The 11,563-nt window shown below is 37.1% G+C and overlaps 1 pseudogene; it reads left to right on the top strand.

The window, feature by feature from the left end:
• Positions 1-2,929: 2,929 nt before the first annotated feature.
• On the top strand, positions 2,930-4,084 carry LOC139440746 (tigger transposable element-derived protein 1-like; annotated as a pseudogene).
• Positions 4,085-11,563: the final 7,479 nt, after the last annotated feature.

Here is an 11,563-nt window from a genome sequence, read left to right as displayed (position 1 = left end):
ATACTGTTGTTTTCTAAATCACATATATTCATGCACTACATTTTTACTGTTATTAGTGAAATAATAAAGGCATATATAAGAATACAGAAAATTGATAAAACTCAGATCCCTTTTATTAATTCTAGTGACTTCTCAGTCATGACTGAATATATCCTCATTTTTACCTTTCAAAGAATAGCTAAAACTGGCCAAGCCAGGCCACTACTCTGTGATGATCTGTTGTAATCAGAAGTGGAGTCTGAAATCCTCACCAAGAAAGTAAGAGACACTAAAGCTTTAGAAATAAAGAAGTAAAAAACTGTGCAATAGTGCCAAGATCCAGCATGATAAAAGGGCCAGAAAGATCATTTAATACTGTGAGACCAGAAGTTGAAATCTAAGAGTAAATGATGAAGTCAAACCTCAAGGTCATAGACACATGAATCAGAAGAAAAGAAATCAGAACTAAGGGAATCAGCAATGTTTGAGTTATTCTAAAGTCAGGAGCTAGCATTTGTGAGTTATAAGCTAGTTGTGCATGTAAATAGGCCTGGCTTAAAGAACCAGGAATGTAGGGAATAGTTTGATTATTTTCCCTGTGGCTAAAATGATTATCAGAGGATTCTAAGTGTCTTAATTTCCCCCTTTCCCTGTAACCACTGATAATTAAGAATTAGAGTTAATTAAGTATACCAATTCATAGTTCAGCAAAAACAAATATATCCATTATTTAAAGATGGCTTGTGGGTAGAGAAGGAGTCCATGAAAGATGACTTCATTTTTCTATCAAGGGTGTTAAAAAGTAAAAATACACCTAGTCCTCTTAAATTTCTGTCTCTAGGATTTGAAGACTTAGAACAGCTCAGTCCTGACCCTGGGTTATGAAATCTCGAGTCTTAATACCCTGAACTTTTGCATTAGATTCAAACCAAACCTTTTCCTCTTTTTCTAAAAACTACTCTACAAAGTGCATGTAGGGCTTCACCACAGTCAAACACCCTGTATCCTTACAGAAATTTAACCAGCTCTGTTAAAAAAATATACATATTTTAGACTGGATCACATAGCTCCCCCTCAAGTTAGAGATAATGTAATAGTGACTCAATACAAGTCGATTGTGCAAAATACAGCTCATTTCCCCAGAAGGTAAATATTAAAGGCTGGGTGTAGTGACTCCTTTTATAATATATTTGTTCCTTTGCAAAAGTCTTCAATCTCTTCAAGTCCTGATTTTCCTGATTGAAAATAAAAAATCAAAATTAAAGTAATAAAATCTCAGCCTCAATAAAAAGTGAAGATTTCTGGCCTCATTTAGTACCAGGCTAGCCTAATAACTGTCTCTCCCCCTAGGCACATGCCCACACCCAGGTAGTCTGTACTGGTGTCCAAATGCAAACACCCACGAACAACCACTAGAGACATTCCTTCCAAAAATAAGGCTAATGGTAATTAAGAAAAAATTAGTAGCCTTATATATACATACATATTTTTATTTCCTAAAACAGCACTCTCACATTTCCCAAAGAAGGTGGGAAAACACCAATTGCTTTCTTTCTAGATCTATAATACAAGGACCCCACTAGTGATTCTCAACCTTGAAGATGGCTTGAGAGATGTAGAATTTCAGATTTCCTTCACCCCTGCGATATTCCCATGGCTGTGAAATAATTTGGTAGATGGAATTAAATTTAGTTACTAATTAATTGAGTTTAAATAAAGAAATTATCCTGGATTATTCAGGTGTGCCAATGTAATTACATGGGCCCTGAAAATCAGATAAGAAAGACAGAAGACTCAGAAATATATTGCAACAAAGCAGCCAGGAGAAATGAAGCAGAAGTGGAGATCAGAACAATCTGAAGCATGGGAAAGACTCAACCTACCATTATTAGTTTTGAAGACAAAGAGGCTATGAGCCAACAAATGCAGGCGGCACCTGGAAATTGAGTATGATGCCCAGCCACAGCCAGCCAAAAAAAAGAAAAAAGGAACCTGAGCACTACAGGTGTATAGAAATGAATTCTGCCAACAACTCGAAGAAGCCCAGTCATCTCTTCCAGGCCCTCCAGAAAGGAACACAGCCCGGCCTACAGCTTCATGTGTGCCTCGTGAACTTAAAGCAGAGAAACCAGCTGAGCTCACTGGACTTCTGACCTACAAACCTATGAAATAATACATCAGTGTTGTTGTAAACCATTAAGCCTGTGGTCGTTTTTTATGGCAACAGTACAACACTAAGCAATGGCTTCACTCTAAACACACACACACATACACATGCTCAATTAGTATCTGGAAATAAGGCCAGGCACCAATATTTTTCAGAGGTTTCCTAGGTCAGTGCTAATCAAACTTGAAAGTATATAAAAATTCTAGACATCTTGTTAAAATGCAGACTAGTGGGTCTTAGGTAAGATATGCCTTCAAAGAAGCTCCTGACTAAGTAGATCTTGGGTGAGCTATGACTTCAAAGAAGCTCCTGGTAAACGCTGATGCTTCTGATTGGGAGACCGCATTTTTAGAAGGCCCCAGATGATTCTAAATTTACCAGTCTTTCCTGTAGTTTCTGAACATCATTTTTAGAAGTGCCTAGAATATTATTCTACATCAATTTTTTTTGTTGTTTTATAACTTATATGTGTAATCTTTTTTCTTTTTTCTTTTTTTTTTAATTTTTGTTGTTACTCAATTACAGTTGTAAGCCAGATGGTGAGGGACAATTACCATATGATCTCACCTTTAACTAGAACATAATCAACAGAAGAAAAGAACAAACAAAATATTCTACATTAATTTTAGGACTGCAAATTGGCAGAGTGAAGGTGGAAGGTGAGCAATATAGAGATTTAAGGCAGAGGGTACAGAATATGCCCTTGTAGGCATGTAACCAAGAAACAAACCACTGTAGACAAAACAGCCTTTTGTCTCCATGATGCCCTTTGACAGTCTCACAATGCCTAGCTTCAAAGCTTCAAAGAATAGGTTGACTCGCTTGTTAGGGGCTAATGCAGCTAGTGGCTTTAAGTTCAAGCCAATGCCCATTTATCATCCTGAAAATTCTAAGGCCCTTAAGAACTAGGCTACATCTATTCTGTCTGTGCTCTATAAATATAACGACAAAGCCTGGATAACAGCACATTTGTTTACAACATGATATACTAAATATTTTAAGCTCACTGTTGAGAGCTACTGTTTAGGAAAAAATATTCCTTTCAAAATATTACTGCTTATTGACAATGTACCTGGTCATCCTAGAGCTCTGATGAAGATGTACAATGAGATAAATGTTGCTTTCCTGCCTGCTAACACAGTAGTCATTCCATGGCCCACAAAGTAAGGAGTAATTTCAACTTCCCAGTCTTATTATGTAAGAAATACATTTTGTAAGTCTACAGCTGCTGTGGATAGTAATTCTTCTGATGGATCTGGGCAAAGTAAATTGAAAATCTTTTGGAAAGGATTCACCATTCTAGATGCTATTAAGAATGTTCGTGGTTCATGGGAAGAGGTCAAGATGTCAACATTAACAGGAGTTTAGAAGAAGTTGATTCCACACCTCATGGATGACTTTGAGGGATTCAAGACTTCAGTGGAGGAAGTAATAGCAGAAGGTGTGGAAATAGCAAGAGAACTAGAATTAGAAGTGGAGCTCAAAGATGTGGCTGAACTGCTGCAAACTCATGATAAAACTTTTAAGGATGAGGAGTTACTTTTCAAGGATGAGCAAAACAAAAAGTGGCTTCTTAAGATGGAATCTACTCCTGGTGAAGATGCTGTGAAGACTGTTGAAATGACAACGAAGCATTTAGACTATTACAAAAACTTAGTTGATAAAGCAGTGACAGGCTTTGAGAAGACTGACCTCAACTCTGAAAGTTCTCTTGTGGGTAAAATGCTATCAAATAGCCTCACCTGCTACAGAGAAATCATTCATGGAAGAAAGCAAATTGATGAGGCAAACTTCACTGTTGTCTTAGTTTAAGAAACCACCACAGCAACCCTGGCCTTCAGCAACCACCACCCTAATCAGTCAGCAGCCATCCACACCAAGGCAAGGCCTCCACCAGCAAAAAGATCATGACTCTCTGAAGTGTCAGATAATGGTTAACATTTTTTGCAATAAAGCATTTTTAAATTAAGGTATGCATGTTTTTAGACATAATGCTAATGTGTTAGTGTACTAATTTAATAGACAACCACATAGTATAAACATAACTTTTATGTTTGTCAGAAAGCCAAACAATTCATGAGACTTGCTTTCCTGAGATATTCACCTTACTCTGATGGCCTGGAACCAAACCTGCCATATCTCTGAGGTATGCCCATATTTCTCAAAGGCAGTTTTGGGAGATGGGAAGGGCCAGAACAAAGGTAAGTGGTACCAGAAAGAGTATGATTAACAAGAAGTCACTAGAATTGCCAAAGATAGAGTTACTTATACCAACAAAACTATTTTACATTGAATAAGCCACAGTCCCTGCTCTCAAGGAACTTCCAGAGAAGAGGCAAGAACACTTAACCTTATCACTTCAAAGTTTATAAAATATTCTTTTATGTATGATCTCATTGTTCATAATAGTTCTGTTAGGTAGGTCAATAGCTATTGTTTCTCCCATTTTACAAATAAATAAACTGAGGCTTGTAAAGGCTGAGTGACTCACTGTGACCACATGTCTAAGAGGCTGAGTCAGGAACTGGACCCAGGGTTTCTAAATCCAAATGTAGTGCCCTTTCAATCCTTTGGCAGACGAGGAAAAAAAAAACATTTTTTTCACCATCTTCATATCTCTAGCTGTGACCTTATAATTAGCCAACAAAAGACAGATTAATAAGAGAAAAAACACAGAAGTTTATGAACAGGCACATTGTGCATACACAGAGGAGCACTTAGCAATGAGTAACTCAAAAGGGGGCTAGAACTTGGGTTCATATAGCATCTTAACATTAGACCATATTTTTAGGGAAGTGGGAAGACCAAGGAAAGGATGTTGAATTTCTAGGGATATCAAACTGTGGGAAGACAAAACATTGGGAAATTAATGGCAGGTACACAGTAATTTTAGCCAGGTCTGCTATGTAAATTACTCTGGTGTTGTTTTAGGGCTGATAATGGTTCTACAGCTGTCTTCAGTGATTAACTTTTGTACTTCCCAGTAGAGAGGGGAAGGGGGACACGTTTATAAATGTTTGTCTCACTTTTAGACAACTGGGGGAAGGACGAAGAACTTTTTTGTATCTGCTTCTTTTCAATTACTTTCAGCTCAAAATAATCCTTATACTAAAGTGGCATATTTTGATGGCATATTCTGTTGCCTTTCACTACCATGCTGCCTCTTAAAATGTACCACAGGTACACCGGTGCTCTAGGTCCTCCTCGGCTTGCATTCTTAGGAATCGACCTTTGGTGGAAATCCAGCGGGTTTGCTTCAGACTATGGCTACATCAGTAATAGGTCCCAAGCTCTCAGTTTAGTGGCAGCTCAAGTCATTGATGGGCACAATGCCATGAAATAATTTTTTTAATCTCTTAGAATAAAGGGCCTGAACTTTGGGGACCACAGGGGACCCCACAAAGATTTGGCCCAGCTTAGGATATGTCTACTGGCCTCTGGAGCAGCCAAACCAATAGTTATGACCTGCCTGTGCTTCAGCTGGGAGGCCTAGCTCTGCCTAACGTGTCTGGTAGTGTGACAGCAATATTAACTTCAGGTTTCATTTCTGTCTCAATCTCTGCCAGCAGTATGTCACCAGGAGCTTGTTATGTGAAGACTGGTGCTTGGTACACACTTGGATCCTTAGTAGTTCTTAACTTCTTCAAATTAAGAACATTATCAGAAATTTTAAATCATTATATACAGGTAAGTAAGTAAGTAAGTAAATAAGAAGTAAGGCTTGCTTGAGGGTGGTTGGTAGGGTACATGAATGTCTCGCAGGAGATGGGTAGCAATTTGAACATTTCACTTAAAATGTCATATGGTGTGCTTGAGTGTGATATTGTTATGTCACAGCATCACATGCTTATGATTTTCTAATAAAACAGGGGCATTATTTGTGCCAGACTCTGTATATTGGTGACTGAGCCACCCAGTGAGCAGGCAGGCAGTACTTAAGAATGTGGGAGTGAAAGATCTCTTGGATATCTGATTTGCAATTAGTCAATTGTTTTAAGCACTGACTCATTTGTACCTATTATCAAAAATGGAAACTATTTAATTAGGATTTTGAGGTTCTGGAAAGGAGAGAAAGACTTGAAAGAAATGAGCTCCAGCCAGGGTTTTGAACCCAAACCAATGAACTTACTGTGTAAAGCACCTGGGAGATTAATTAACTGGCTTTAATCTTTCTTTTCAGATTGTTGTTATCTGGATATATCTTAAATAAAGAAGGTTTTTAAATGTTTTTCAAGTTTTCTCTTTTTAGAGTTCTTTAAAATAATAAAGTGGTTCAGCTTTTATTTAAAGGGCCAGGGAACCTTTTGAAAGAGATAAAACATTCATTGTAGTCTTTGTTTTTATTGCTAACTCATAAACTTTTTAGATAAAAGGTCATGAAAGTAACTGAATTAAACTAATAACATATAGTGTAATATATTTGTTTCCAAACTACGGTGTTGATTGTCTTTAAAAAAATTGTATGTGATTTCTTCCTCCCACATATTCAAAGTCAATGTGCACGTAAGTTCCATAGAACATTGTCTCATAAGAGAAGATGGACCATGGGGACCATGCTGCACTTCTGTTAGAGGCAGCTTCCCCTGAAATGGAGGAGCGATTGCTTCAGACTTCCTATGACACGTATATGGAGTTGGCAAGTACGTAGAGTCAAAATAATTTGTTACTCTTCTCTTCCCTGTATTCTCCATTCCTGGGCATAGATTCAGGTGAGAGAGGCTTTGCTCAGAACCCCACACAATCAGGAGCCCTGCAACTGCAGGGTACAGCAGGAATGTACCAACCTATAACCCTAAAGGTGCACTCCCTACCTATCCCAGCCAGTCCCGGGGAAGTGCTTCTCCACACGTCTTCCTCGTGGCCTCAGAACAAAAGCTACTGGGCCCGAATTCCATGTATGATTGCTGTGCTGTGGGCCCAGGGGACAGTCACTGCTTCAGGGTACCAAGAAGAGGTGAGTGGTGGCAACAGTTAGGTAAAAGGAAAAGCAAATTCATCCTTTCTCTCAGAAAATGAGAATGCAATAGATTCTTGAATAATGAAGACTCCATTTCCGAGTAGTGCCGATGTCCATTTTCCAGCCTCTCTTTGTGTTCCAAATCATGTTTCTGAAATTACTGATAAATCGCTATGGAATTTGCAATAGGTGCACATAGTGGCTGGAAAACACCTCACAATATTAGGCAACTAATGTTATTCTAAATCTCAATATGAATTGAGATTCTGACTCAAGCTAGAATTGCAAATAGTTTAATTTCTATAAAAGTATTTTAAAAGATTAAATTTTGTAATTTATTAAATGTATTAAGTGTTAAAAATACTTTGACAAATTTCTAATACATATTAAATATGATTTGTAGTTTGACTTTCATTTTAATTAAGATTTTTAAATATTTTATTGAAAAGAACTCTGGAAAACTTAGAATCCTTTAAACTTTTTCTCCTGCATTTGTTTTAATTTACATTTGGAAGAAAATATTTTCACATTCTGAACAGTTTGAATAAAACTATAGTATTACTTTCTAATCCTTCAGATCAATGTGAATTAATATACTAAAACATGGTTGAAACAGAAAATACCTTGGGGACTTACCTTCTTGGCACAGGAACCCTGGGCTGGGGGGCTGGTGTAGGGCTGGGACTCCTTGCTCCCAAGATATCCCTTCTGAATTTTTATCTACCACACTGGATGTGGGACCAGCCCATTCCATGCTTCCATCCTTCCTGCCAGTCTGGATGAAATGTGATTTCTTTAATTCCATGGTTTTCAGATTTCTATTCAACTTGATTTCTGATGGTTCTAAGTGATGATTGTTCTATATATTTAGTTGTAATTTTGATGTGGTTGAATGAGGAGGTGAGCTGTGTTTACCTCTGTTGTCATCTTGACTGGAAGTCTGGCCTCATTCTTTTTTCAGCTATTTTTCCAATGTATATACATATTACATCCACTTTATCCAATCGTCTATCAATGGACACTTAGGTTGCTTCCATTTCTTGGCAATTGTAAACAATGCAGCAGTGAATGTAGGGATGTATATTTTTTTCAAATTATTGTTTTGAATGTCTTTGGATAAATACACAGAAGTGGAATTGCTGGGTCATAAGATGGTTATATTTTTAATTTTTTGAGAAACATCCGTACTGTTCTCCACAGTGGCTGCATCAGTCTGAATTCCCACAAACAGTGCACTAGAGTTCCTTTTTCTCCACATCCTTGCCAACACTGCTTATTGATTTATTGATGATAGCCATTCTGACAGGTATGAGGTAGTATCTCATTGTGGTTTTAATTTGTGTTTCTTTGATGATTAGTGATGCTGAGCATCTTTTCCTTTGTCTATTGCCATCTGTATGACCTCTTTGGAGAAAACATATGTTTATTATTTGATTCTTCTACAAGCTTTTCCACCAAAAAAATTCTAGAGAATTTTTTTTTAAAGCAGCACTTCTTAACCCTAACTGAGCATCACCATCAGCTGTGGACCTTTCAGAAAAGAGATTTCTGAGCAGTCCATAGTCTGGGTGTTGCCCAGAAATCTGTACTTTCCCAAAGCCCTGTAGCTGATTCTGAATGTCCTCCAGGTTTGGGAAACTCTGCTGAGAGCATGTTTGCAAAATAGGAGAAAAATCAGATTGTTTTTGCTCTGTATTGTTGGTTTAGAATTTTGTGGTAATTAATAATTTCTTAATCAGGGCTTAGCTATTTACCCAAAGAGTTTCATCCTGAAACTGGGGGATTTTAAGGACAAACTCAACAGTAGTGAAGAATTCTGCTTGCCTGACGCAGTGGTTTAGTGAGACGCTGCCTGCCCTTGAAGCCACGCTGCAGGAATCGATTCCTGACTCTGATCCACCCATGGCTGGTGAGCCAGCAAGGCTCTCAGTGTCAGCCTCTGATTTCTCTTCTGTAAAATGTGTACATTTGGTCTTCTTCACACAGTGCTGAGGATTAATGAACAAATGCAATAAAAATGTTCTTATAAGCTAGTAAGTGTCATAGTTCTGAATGCTATTCTCATTATGTATTTAAAGCCTAATTGTTTCTCCATTTATTATAGTTTTTAAAGATGATTCCACATTTAGACTATATCATTTTTTAAAAGATTTTATTTACTCATTTTTTAGAGAGGGGAAAGGGAAAGAGAGGGAAACATCAGTGTGTGGTTGCCTCTCATGCGCCCCTTACTGGGGACCTGGCCCACAATGCAGGCATGTGCCCTGACTGAGAATTGAACCAGCAGCCCTTTGGTTTGCAAGCCGGTGCTCAATCCACTGAGCCACACCAGCCAGGAGGACTATATCATTTTTACCCATTACCACCTGTCTGTTATGTATGTATGTATGTATGTATGCATCTATCTATCTATCTATCTATCTATCATCTACCTATTATCTATCTATCTTACCTGTCTATCCATCTATCCCACCATCTTCCCTATGAACTAAAACAAAGCATAAACCCTGGTTACTTGGGAATACCCTGTTTCCTTTTATTAATGCCAATGTCAGCATCAGGCAGCTCGCAGGTTTTTCGGTGAAATCCTACACAACATCTAAGGCAATATAAAAATAGCTCTCCTGACGATGAACAGGAATTACACACATCTTTTAAAGGCAGATGAATAATTATGTTCCATATGATCTAATATAAACATTTACATCTGTTAAACATATATCTTTCACAAATTCTGGCAAAACCAAATACAATTCACAAACAGTAATATTATGTAATTGCCTTATTTTCTGATGCATATTGTATGCTGTTATTTTACTACACATACCAAGTAAAATCATGTTTATCTCACATAAATACATCCTGTATATTTTCAATAAAGTTATAGAAGTCACCACAATATTTTAAAAACCACATATGTTTGAGAAAAATGACAAAGGGGAGAAAATTAACTTTGATTTTAGTAGAATGTTTCCTGAGCTGGAACAGAATCCTGAATTGCTGGTGGCACTCACACCTCTTCATTATTGGCATTAGCAAATCTTTATCTACCTCTGGAGTCTATAAAAGCATAGTGTACTAAAGAGATGCCAAATTCATATATGATTCCTGATACAGTGCTACAAAAACGATTCATTAAAATGCTTTTAAATCTAGTCTAAATCAGTCCACAGAAGGTGGTTCTCAGTCATTTATCTGTTTTCGCATTCTCCTACTTTAAATAAGTAAAATCATGACTACCATAATTCTGGAGCACATTTCAAGCTGAGAGCATGGTGTTAATTTAGTTATCATCCAATCATGTTCTAAATCCTGATTCTCTGGGCAGGTGGCTTTCACACCCTTGACTGAGGACGACTATATGAATTACACCTTACGTCCTGACATAGTGTACTTACCTTCCTTCCCCACAACAAACACACACACACTCAAAGACAAAATTGTTGAAACAATATATTTTCTTATTATTATAATTTTTACTTTCATTTTATTTTATTCTATATTCTATATCTTTATAAAATACTGGTCACTCAATTAAATTAATTTAACATCTCACCAATGTGCAGCTGGAAAAAATGGCCTTATCAGTGGTTTTCAAAATCATTGGGAGTGTTCAGTTTGGCAACAATATCCCCAAACTGGAACAATCAAAGATTAGCATGGCACACACACAAATTTGTGAAGCATTCCAAGTTAAAAAAAGTAAAATCAGTTGGGGAACTGTTTATTGATGGATGAATGGATAAACATGGTGGTGCATACAAACAATGGAGTGTTATTCAGCCTTTAACAGGAAGGAAATTTTGACACATGCTACATCAATGAATCTTGAATAAGCTGCTCACAAAAGGACAAGTACTGTGTGATTCCACAGGTATAAAACTACTAGAATAGTCAAATTCATAGAGACAGGAAATAGAATGGTGGTTGCTGAGGGCTGGGGAAAGAAGGATGGAAAGTTTCTGTTTAATGGGGAGTTATTGTTTAATAGGTATAAAGTTTCAGTTTGAAGAAATGAGAAGTAGTAATGGTTGTACAAAAACATTGAATAGAGCAAATGCCACCAAATTTTACACTCAAAAATGATTTAGATAGTAGATTTTGTTAGGTGTATTTTACTACAATTACAAAAAAAAGTAAATCATTTTTTAAATGTAACAATTTAAATCATTTGAGGAAACAGATTCTATTGCTGTACTTCAGATTTACTGCATCACAGGTGGGGACCCTGAATGTGGGAAGTGTTAAGAGCTACCCCGGTGAATCTGATGCTGAGAGGTTTTGGGGCCCTTGCTTTAGAAGGTCACCATGTCTTTCTCTTCCAGCACCCACATTCTGTTTTCACTTCTCTGAGACAAACAAAAAGTAGGGGGCAAGATTCTGCAGAAGCTTAACTTTGACCTTGATCATGATTTTTAAAAAAATACTGATGAAGAATTTTTGAAGTGAGAGATTAGTTT

This window comes from Desmodus rotundus, chromosome 2 (genome assembly GCF_022682495.2).
Source record: "Desmodus rotundus isolate HL8 chromosome 2, HLdesRot8A.1, whole genome shotgun sequence".
NCBI classification, from domain to species: Eukaryota; Metazoa; Chordata; class Mammalia; order Chiroptera; family Phyllostomidae; genus Desmodus; species Desmodus rotundus.
Note: the sequence above shows the minus strand (reverse complement) of the source record. Positions and strands in the feature narration are given on the sequence as shown.